This window comes from Oncorhynchus keta, unplaced genomic scaffold (assembly GCF_023373465.1).
Source record: "Oncorhynchus keta strain PuntledgeMale-10-30-2019 unplaced genomic scaffold, Oket_V2 Un_contig_17444_pilon_pilon, whole genome shotgun sequence".
NCBI classification, from domain to species: Eukaryota; Metazoa; Chordata; class Actinopteri; order Salmoniformes; family Salmonidae; genus Oncorhynchus; species Oncorhynchus keta.
In genome coordinates this window covers 86571-97076 of record NW_026280437.1, presented here as the reverse complement: position 1 = coordinate 97076, position 10506 = coordinate 86571, and the positions used below count along the sequence as shown (strand labels likewise).

The window sequence follows — 10506 nt, the reverse complement described above, 5'->3', positions numbered from 1 at the left end:
GGGAGAGAGAGGAGAACAATTGAGAGATAGAGAGGAAGGAGGGAGAGGGGGAAAGACTGACAGAGGGACGGAGAGGGGGAGAGAGGGAGAGGGAGAGGGGGTGGAGAGATGGAGAGAGGGAGAGAGGGAGAGGGGGTGGCAAGAGGGAGAGAGGGAGAAGGGGTGGAGAGGTGGAGATAGGGAGAGGGGGTGGAGAGGGGAGAGGGAGAGGGGGTGGAGAGATGGAGAGAGGGAGGGAGGTGGAGAGAGGGAGAGGGAGGGGGGAGATGGAGAGAGGGAGAGAGGGAGAGGGGGTGGAGAGATGGAGAGAGGGAGAGAGGGAGAGGGGGTGGAGAGATGGAGAGAGGGAGAGAGGGAGAGGGGTGGAGAGAGGGAGAGAGGGAGAGGGGGTGGAGAGATGGAGAGAGGGAGAGAGGGAGAGGGGGTGGAGAGATGGAGAGAGGGAGAGAGGGAGAGGGGGTGGAGAGATGGAGAGAGGGAGAGGGGGTGGAGAGATGGAGAGAGAGAAGGGTAGGAAAAAATATTAAATATAAATATGAAAAGCAGTTTATATAATGATATTTACCCACAAGTAGGGAGAGATGGAGAGATGAAGAGAAAGAGGGCAGAGAAAGGGGGGGAGAGGAGAGATGGAGAGATGAAGAGAAAGGGGGATGAGAGGAGAGATGGAGGGATGAAGAGAAAGGGGGGATGAGAGGAGAGATGGAGGGATGAAGAAAAGGGGGATGAGAGGAGAGATGGAGGGATGAAGAGAAAGGGGGATGAGAGGAGAGATGGAGGGATGAAGAGAAAGGGGGATGAGAGGAGAGATGGAGGAGGGGTTGAAGAAAGCGCAAACATCAATATGAAATACAGTTTATCTGAAATAGAATTCTGAATGCTGATATTCATCTGATTTAATAAGGTAGGCTGTACCTCCTCTCTCCTCTCCTCCTTTTCTCCTCTCTCCACTCCCCCTTCTCTCTCCCCTCCTCGCTCCTCTCTTCTCCCCCTTCTCTCCTCTCTCCACTCCCCTTCTCTCTCCCCTCCTCTCTCCTCTCTTCTCCCCCTTCTCTCCCTCCTCCTACTCCTTCTCTCTCCTTCCTCCTACTCCTTCTCTCTCCTCCCTCCTCTCTCCCCCCCTTCTCTCTCTCCTTCGCGCTCTCCTCCCACCTCTCTCCTCCCCATCCTCCTCTCTCTCCTTCCCTCTCTCCTCCCTCCTCCCCCTTTCTCCTCCCTCCTCTCTTCTCCCCCTCTCTCCCCACTCATCCCCACTCATCCCCCTCCTCCCCCTCTCTCCTCTCTTCTCCCCCCTCTCTCCTCCCCCTCTCTTCTCCCCGCTCTCTCCTCAGTCCTCCCCCTCTCTCCTCCCTCCTCTCGTCTCCCCACCCCCCTCCCTCCTCCCCTTCTCTCCTCCCTCCTCTCTTCTCCCCCTCTCTCCCCCTCCCCCTCTCTCTCCTCCCATCTCTCTCTCTCCCTCCTCCCTCCCTCCTCCCCCTCTCTCCTCCCTCCTCTCTTCTCCCCCCTCCCCCCTCCCCCTCTCTCCTCCCATCTCTCAGTCCTCCCTCCTCCCCCTCCCCTCTCTCCTCCCTCCTCTCTTCTCCCCCTCTCCCCCCTCCCCTCTCTCCCTCCCTCCTCTCTTCTCCCCCTCTCTCCCCCCACTCCTCCTCCGTTCATCCCCCTCCTCTCCCTCTCTCTCCTCCCTCCTCTCTTCTCCCCCTCTCCCCCTCCCCCTCTCCTCCCTCCTCCTCCCCCTCTCCTCCCATCTCTCCTCCCTCCTCCCTCCTCCCCCTCTCTCCTCCCCTCCCCCTCTCCCCCCCCCCCTCTCTCTCCCCCTCTCTTCTCCCCCTCCCCCTCTCTCCCTCCCATCTCTCAGTCCTCCCTCCTCCCTCCTCCCCCCTCCCCCTCTCTCCTCCCTCCTCTCTTCTCCCCCGTCTCCCCCCTCCCCTCTCTCCTCCCTCCTCTCTTCTCCCCCCTCTCTCCCCACTCCTCCTCTGTTCATCCCCCATGCACACAAACAAGTTGCCGTAGATGGTAGATGTTTATGGTGACATCTTCCTCTTGCCTCTGATTGGTTCATCTCTATGACTTATTAATGAGAGTAAATCTAGCTGGCGTGTCGGTGGGTTCTCAGAGAGGTGCTGCACTACACACACACACACACACACACACACACACACACACACACACACACACACACACTCCACTGAAACAGACATAACCACCTAAAAAACATCCACCCAGAGATAAACAACACTCGTGTAGGACTGACAAAACATTCTCTGGTCTTACAATGTACATTCTTCTGTCACCATGTCCTGTTCTGTTACCATGTTCTGTTCTGTCACCATGTCCTGTTCTGTCACCATGTTCTGTTCTGTCACCATGTTCTGTTCTGTCACCATGTCCTGTTCTGTCACCATGTTCTGTTCTGTCACCATGTTCTGTTCTGTCACCATGTTCTGTTCTGTCACCATGTTCTGTTCTGTCACCATGTTCTGTTCTGTCACCATGTTCTGTTCTGTCACCATGTTCTGTTCTGTCACCATGTTCTGTTCTGTCACCATGTTCTGTTCTGTCTGTCTGTTCTGTCACCATGTTCTGTTCTGTCACCATGTTCTGTTCTGTTCTGTCACCATGTCCTGTTCTGTTACCATGTTCTGTTCTGTCACCATGTCCTGTTCTGTCACCATGTCTGTTCTGTCACCATGTTCTGTTCTGTCACCATGTTCTGTTCTGTTACCATGTTCTGTTCTGTCACCATGTCCTGTTCTGTCACCATGTTCTGTTCTGTTACCATGTTCTGTTCTGTCACCATGTTCCTGTCACCATGTTCTGTTCTGTCTGTTCTGTTCTGTCACCATGTTCTGTTCTGTCACCATGTTCTGTTCTGTCACCATGTTCTGTTCTGTCACCATGTCTGTTCTGTCACCATGTTCTGTTCTGTTACCATGTTCTGTTCTGTCACCATGTCCTGTTCTGTTACCATGTTCTGTTCTGTCACCATGTTCTGTCACCATGTTCTGTTCTGTCTGTTCCATGTTCTGTTCTGTCACCATGTTCTGTTCTGTTACCATGTTCTGTTCTGTCACCATGTTCTGTTCTGTCACCATGTTCTGTTCTGTCACCATGTTCTGTTCTGTCACCATGTTCTGTTCTGTCACCATGTTCTGTTCTGTCATTGTGTTCTGTTCTGTCACCATGTTCTGTCCTGTCACCATGTTCTGTTCTGTCACCATGTTCTGTTCTGTCACCATGTTCTGTTCTGTCACCATGTTCTGTTCTGTCACCATGTTCTGTTCTGTCACCATGTTCTGTCATTGTGTTCTGTTCTGTCACCATGTTCTGTTCTGTCATTGTGTTCTGTTCTGTCACCATGTTCTGTTCTGTCACCATGTTCTGTTCTGTCACCATGTTCTGTTCTGTCACCATGTTCTGTTCTGTCACCATGTTCTGTTCTGTCACCATGTTCTGTTCTGTCACCATGTTCTGTTCTGTCACCATGTTCTGTTCTGTCACCATGTTCTGTTCTGTCACCATGTTCTGTTCTGTCACCATGTTCTGTTCTGTCACCATGTTCTGTTCTGTCACCATGTTCTGTTCTGTCACCATGTTCTGTTCTGTTACCATGTTCTGTTCTGTCACCATGTTCTGTTCTGTCACCATGTCACCATGTTACTGTCACCATGTTCTGTTCTGTCACCATGTCCTGTTCTGTCACCATGTTCTGTTCTGTCACCATGTCCTGTTCTGTCACCATGTTCTGTTCTGTCACCATGTTCTGTTCTGTCACCATGTTCTGTTCTGTCATTGTGTTCTGTTCTGTCACCATGTTCTGTTCTGTCACCATGTTCTGTTCTGTCACCATGTTCTGTTCTGTCACCATGTTCTGTTCTGTCATTGTGTCTGTCATTGTTCTGTACCATGTTCTGTCATTGTGTTCTGTCACCATGTTCTGTCATTGTGTTCTGTTCTGTCACCATGTTCTGTTCTGTCATGTTCTGTCACCATGTTCTGTTCTGTCATTGTGTTCTGTTCTGTCACCATGTTCTGTTCTGTCATTCTCTGTTCTGTCACCATGTACTGTTGTTCTGTTCTGTCACCATGTTCTGTTCTGTCACCATGTTCTGTTCTGTCACCATGTTCTGTTCTGTCACCATGTTCTGTTCTGTCACCATGTTCTGTTCTGTTCTGTCACCATGTTCTGTTCTGTCACCATGTTCTGTTCTGTCACCATGTTCTGTTCTGTCACCATGTTCTGTTCTGTCATTGTGTTCTGTTCTGTCACCATGTTCTGTTCTGTCACCATGTTCTGTTCTGTCATTGTGTTCTGTTCTGTCACCATGTTCTGTTCTGTCACCATGTTCTGTTCTGTCACCATGTTCTGTTCTGTCACCATGTTCTGTTCTGTCACCATGTCCTGTTCTGTCACCATGTCCTGTTCTGTCACCATGTCCTGTTCTGTCATTGTGTTCTGTTCTGTCATTGTGTTCTGTTCTGTCACCATGTCCTGTTCTGTCACCATGTTCTGTTCTGTCACCATGTTCTGTTCTGTCACCATGTTCTGTTACCATGTTCTGTTCTGTCAGCATGTTCTGTTCTGTCACCATGTTCTGTTCTGTCACCATGTTCTGTTCTGTCAAACTGTTCTGTTCTGTCATTGGTTCTGTTCTGTCACCATGTTCTGTTCTGTCACTGTTCTGTCACCATGTTCTGTTCTGTTACCATGTTCTGTTCTGTCACCATGTTCTGTTCTGTCACCATGTTCTGTTCTGTCACCATGTTCTGTTCTGTCACCATGTTCTGTTCTGTCACCATGTTCTGTTCTGTCACCATGTTCTGTTCTGTTACCATGTTCTGTTCTGTCACCATGTTCTGTTCTGTCACCATGTTCTGTTCTGTCATTGTGTTCTGTTCTGTCACCATGTTCTGTTCTGTCACCATGTTCTGTTCTGTCACCATGTTCTGTTCTGTCACCATGTTCTGTTCTGTCACCATGTTCTGTTCTGTCACCATGTTCTGTTCTGTCACCATGTTCTGTTCTGTCACCATGTCCTGTTCTGTCACCATGTTCTGTTCTGTCACCATGTTCTGTTCTGTCACCATGTTCTGTTCTGTCACCATGTTCTGTTCTGTCACCATGTTCTGTTCTGTCACCATGTTCTGTTCTGTCACCATGTTCTGTTCTGTCACCATGTTCTGTTCTGTCACCATGTTCTGTTCTGTCACCATGTCCTGTTCTGTCACCATGTTCTGTTCTGTCACCATGTTCTGTTCTGTCACCATGTTCTGTTCTGTCACCATGTTCTGTTCTGTCACCATGTTCTGTTCTGTCATTGTGTTCTGTTCTGTCACCATGTTGTGTGTGTGTGTGTTCTGTCACCATGTTCTGTTCTGTGTACCATGTTCTGTTCTGTCACCATGTCCTGTTCTGTCACCATGTTCTGTTCTGTTACCATGTTCTGTTCTGTCACCATGTTCTGTTCTGTCACTGTTCTGTCATGTTCTGTTCTGTCACCATGTACTGTTCTGTTCTGTTCCATGTTCTGTTCTGTCACCATGTTCTGTTCTGTCACCATGTCCTGTTCTGTTCACCATGTTCTGTTCTGTCACCATGTTCTGTTCTGTCACCATGTCCTGTTCTGTCACCATGTCCTGTTCTGTCACCATGTCCTGTTCTGTCACCATGTCCTGTTCTGTCACCATGTCCTGTTCTGTCACCATGTTCTGTCACCATGTTCTGTTCTGTTACCATGTACTGTTCTGTTACCATGTTCTGTTCTGTCACCATGTCCTGTTCTGTCACCATGTTCTGTCACCATGTTCTGTTCTGTTACCATGTACTGTTCTGTTACCATGTCCTGTTCTGTCACCATGTCCTGTCACCATGTTCTGTTCTGTTACCATGTACTGTTCTGTTACCATGTCCTGTTCTGTCATTGTGTTCTGTTCTGTCACCATGTCCTGTTCTGTCACCATGTCCTGTTCTGTTACCATGTTCTGTTCTGTCACCATGTCCTGTTCTGTTACCATGTTCTGTTCTGTTACCATGTTCTGTTCTGTTACCATGTCCTGTTCTGTCACCATGTTCTGTTCTGTCATTGTGTTCTGTTCTGTCATTGTGTTCTGTTCTGTCACCATGTCCCCCCCCCCGCCCGAGAGGTCTGGCTGAATAAACTATTGGCTCCCTATTCCCTGTGAAGTGCACTACGTTTGACCAAATGCCCCATAGGGAATAGGGAGCCAGTCTACCACTTGGTCCTCCAGCTGAGAGGCATCGAGCACATGAGCAGAAAAACAGAAGAAACTCTCACATTAATAATGTACCAGTCACAATGTGTAGTGTGTGTGTAAGTGTGTGTGTGTGTGTGTGTGTGTGTGTGTGTGTGTGTGTGTGTGTGTGTGTGTGTGTGTGTGTGTGTGTGTGTGTGTGTGTGTGTGTGTGTGTGTGTGTGTGTGTGTGTGTGTGTGTGTGTGTGTGTGTGTGTGTGTGTGTGTGTGTGAAATACGGACATGTGGTATCCAGGAGAGAGTAATGTTGTTAATGTACTGACAGAGTGGAGAGAAAATAAAACTAAACTCCCCGACGAGAGTTTATAGGAGCTCTACACTACCCTATTATACACTACACACTATTATACACTACACTATGCACTACACTACTCTACACACTACACTACTCTACACTACACTACACTACTCTACACACTACACTACACTACTCTACACTACACTACACTACTCTACTCTACACTACCCTATTATACACTACACTATGCACTACACTACTCTAAACTACACTATTATACACTACACACTACTCTACACTACACTACACTACTCTACACTACACTACACTATTATACACTACACTATGCACTACTCTACTCTACACTACACTACACTATTATACACTACACTATGCACTACACTACTCTACACTATTATACACTACACTATGCACTACTCTACACTATTATACACTACACTATGCACTACACTACACTACTCTACACTACACTATGCACTACTCTACACTACACTACACTATGCACTACACTATGCACTACACTATGCACTACACTACACTATGCACTACACTACACTATTCTACTCCACTCTACACTACACTATGCACTACACTACTCCACACACTACTCTCACTATACACACTACACTACTCTACACACTACACTACTTTCACTATACACACTACACTACTCTACACACTACACTACTCTACACTACTCTACACACTACACTATTCTACACTACACTATTCTACACTACACACACACACACACACACACACACACACACACACATTACACTACACACACACACATTACACTACACACACATTACACTATACACACACACACATTACACTACACACACATTACACTACACACACACACATACACACACACACATTACACTACACACACATTACACTACACACACACACACACATTACACTACACACACACATTACACTACACATAAACACACATACAGTGCCTTGCGAAAGTATTCGGCCCCCTTGAACTTTGCGAACTTTTGCCACATTTCAGGCTTCAAACATAAAGATATAAAACTGTATTTTTTTGTGAAGAATCAACAACAAGTGGGACACAATCATGAAGTGGAACGAGGGAGAGAGAGAGAGAGAGGTGGTCCCAGGACAGCCAGGCTGCTGAGGGCTGAAATCACACGCCTGGAATCTCCCTCTTTCCCTGTCTGATCAGAATGGACCCGATTCACACCACAACCATCTGGACGGCCCTCATCATTAGTCACATGGTTTATAATCAAACAGAAACTCCGGTTGCTTCACATCTTGATGACGGAGCCTCTTCTCTCCCCTCCAGTGAGGTGCTGCTCCACGTTGTGGCAGACTGTCGCCACCTACAGGCTGATTTTATAGCCATTTACAGCCATCAGCCCAGTCTGAGTCTTCAACCACCTCAACCTTGCAACTGTATTGGGGTTGGCTGTTTATTCCTGCACAGCAGCTTCTCAGCAAGATAGACAGCATGTAGGGAATAGGGCTCTGGTCTAAAGTAGTGCACTATGTAGGGAATAGGGCTCTGGTCTAAAGTAGTGCACTATGTAGGGAATAGGGCTCTGGTCTAAAGTAGTGCACTATGTAGGGAATAGGGCTCTGGTCTAAAGTAGTGCACTATGTAGGGAATAGGGCTCTGGTCTAAAGTAGTGCACTATGTAGGGAATAGGGCTCTGGTCTAAAGTAGTGCACTATGTAGAGAATAGGGCTCTGGTGTAAAGTAGTGCACTATATAGGGAATAGGGCTCTGGTCTAAAGTAGTGCACTATGTAGGGAATAGGGCTCTGATCTAAAGTAGTGCACTATGTAGGGAATAGGGCTCTGGTCTAAAGTAGTGCACTATGTAGGGAATAGGGCTCTGGTCTAAAGTAGTGCACTATGTAGGGAATAGGGCTCTGGTCTAAAGTAGTGCACTATGTAGGGAATAGGTCTCTGGTCTAAAGTAGTGCACTATATAGGGAATAGGGTGCCATTTAGGATGCATTCATTAAATAATCCAGTTAGTGCTCTAAGCCTTTCGCTGCTTCCTCCTCCTCCTCCTCCTCCTCCTCCTCCTCTTCCTCCTCCTCCTATTCTACCTCCTCCCCCTCTTCTACATCCTCCTCTTCCTCCTCCTCCTCCTCCGCCGCCCGCCAACCGTGAGCCGATATCCTGGCCACACGCTACCTCCATTAGGCCCCAGTGCAACCTGGGTAGAAAATCCTCACAATCGCTGCAGAGACAGCCAAGGCTCAACTGCCTCAATGCTGTACTTTGAATGAATTACCAAATCCTGTCTCTAGGCTTTGAGAAAGGAACACCATACCGGATTGGCTTTAACCTTGATTACACACTAAGTAATACCCTGCAATGCCTTAAGATGAATTAGTCATCATTACCCTGCTCCATCATCCACATTCAAGCATAGGGATTTCTCCTGTCCCACACTAATGAAATTAGGGGCTTGTGGGGCTTTTTATTGCACTCGACTGACGGGGTCTTGTATCCTGTAGAGCTGTAGTACTGTGGAGGGTTGAGGTAGTACTGACTGGGTCTTGTAGTACTGTGGAGGGTTGAGGTAGTACTGACTGGGTCTTGTAGTACTGTGGAGGGTTGAGTTAGTACTGACTGGGTCTTGTAGTACTGTGGAGGGTTGAGGTAGTACTGACTGGGTCTTGTAGTACTGTGGAGGGTTGAGTTAGTACTGACTGGGTCTTGTAGTACTGTGGAGGGTTGAGTTAGTACTGACTGGGTCTTGTAGTACTGTGGAGGGTTGAGGTAGTACTGACTGGGTCTTGTAGTACTGTGGAGGGTTGAGGTAGTACTGCCTGGGTCTTGTAGTACTGTGGAGGGTTGAGTTAGTACTGACTGGGTCTTGTAGTACTGTGGAGGGTTGAGGTAGTACTGACTGGGTCTTGTAGTACTGTGGAGGGTTGAGGTAGTACTGACTGGGTCTTGTAGTACTGTGGAGGGTTGAGTTAGTACTGACTGGGTCTTGTAGTACTGTGGAGGGTTGAGGTAGTACTGACTGGGTCTTGTAGTACTGTGGAGGGTTGAGGTAGTACTGACTGGGTCTTGTAGTACTGTGGAGGGTTGAGGTAGTACTGACTGGGTCTTGTAGTACTGTGGAGGGTTGAGTTAGTACTGACTGGGTCTTGTAGTACTGAGGGTTGGGTCTGACTGGGTCTTGTAGTACTGTGGAGGGTTGAGGTAGTACTGACTGGGTCTTGTAGTACTGTGGAGGGTTGAGGTAGTACTGACTGGGTCTTGTAGTACTGTGGAGGGTTGAGGTAGTACTGACTGGGTCTTGTAGTACTGTGGAGGGTTGAGTTAGTACTGACTGGGTCTTGTAGTACTGTGGAGGGTTGAGGTAGTACTGACTGGGTCTTGTAGTACTGTGGAGGGTTGAGGTAGTACTGACTGGGTCTGGTATCCTGTAGAGCTGTAGTACTGTGGAGGGTTGAGGTAGTACTGACTGGGTCTTGTAGTACTGTGGAGGGGTGAGTTAGTACTGACTGGGTCTTGTAGTACTGTGGAGGGTTGAGGTAGTACTGACTGGGTCTTGTAGTACTGTGGAGGGTTGAGGTAGTACTGACTGGGTCTTGTAGTACTGTGGAGGGTTGAGTTAGTACTGACTGGGTCTGTGGAGGGTTGAGTTGAGTACTGTGGAGGGTTGAGGTAGTACTGACTGGGTCTTGTAGTACTGTGGAGGGTTGAGGTAGTACTGACTGGGTCTGGTAGTAGAGCTGTAGTACTGTGGAGGGTTGAGGTAGTACTGACTGGGTCTTGTAGTACTGTGGAGGATTGAGGTAGTACTGACTGGGTCTGGTATCCTGTAGAGCTGTAGTACTGTGGAGGGTTGAGTTAGTACTGCCTGGGTCTTGTAGTACTGTGGAGGGTTGAGGTAGTACTGACTGGGTCTTGTAGTACTGTGGAGGGTTGAGGTAGTACTGACTGGGTCTTGTAGTACTGTGGAGGGTTGA

General features: G+C 48.2%; 1 long non-coding RNA gene across 1 annotated transcript; it reads left to right on the top strand.

Annotated features, from left to right (window-relative positions):
- The first annotated feature begins 8752 nt into the window (after positions 1 to 8752).
- LOC127919732 (uncharacterized) lies at positions 8753 to 10159 on the top strand. The gene is made up of 3 exons (XR_008103902.1): positions 8753 to 9341; positions 9382 to 9621; positions 10029 to 10159. It is a non-coding gene; the product is annotated as an uncharacterized LOC127919732 (long non-coding RNA).
- The last annotated feature ends 347 nt before the right edge of the window (positions 10160 to 10506 follow it).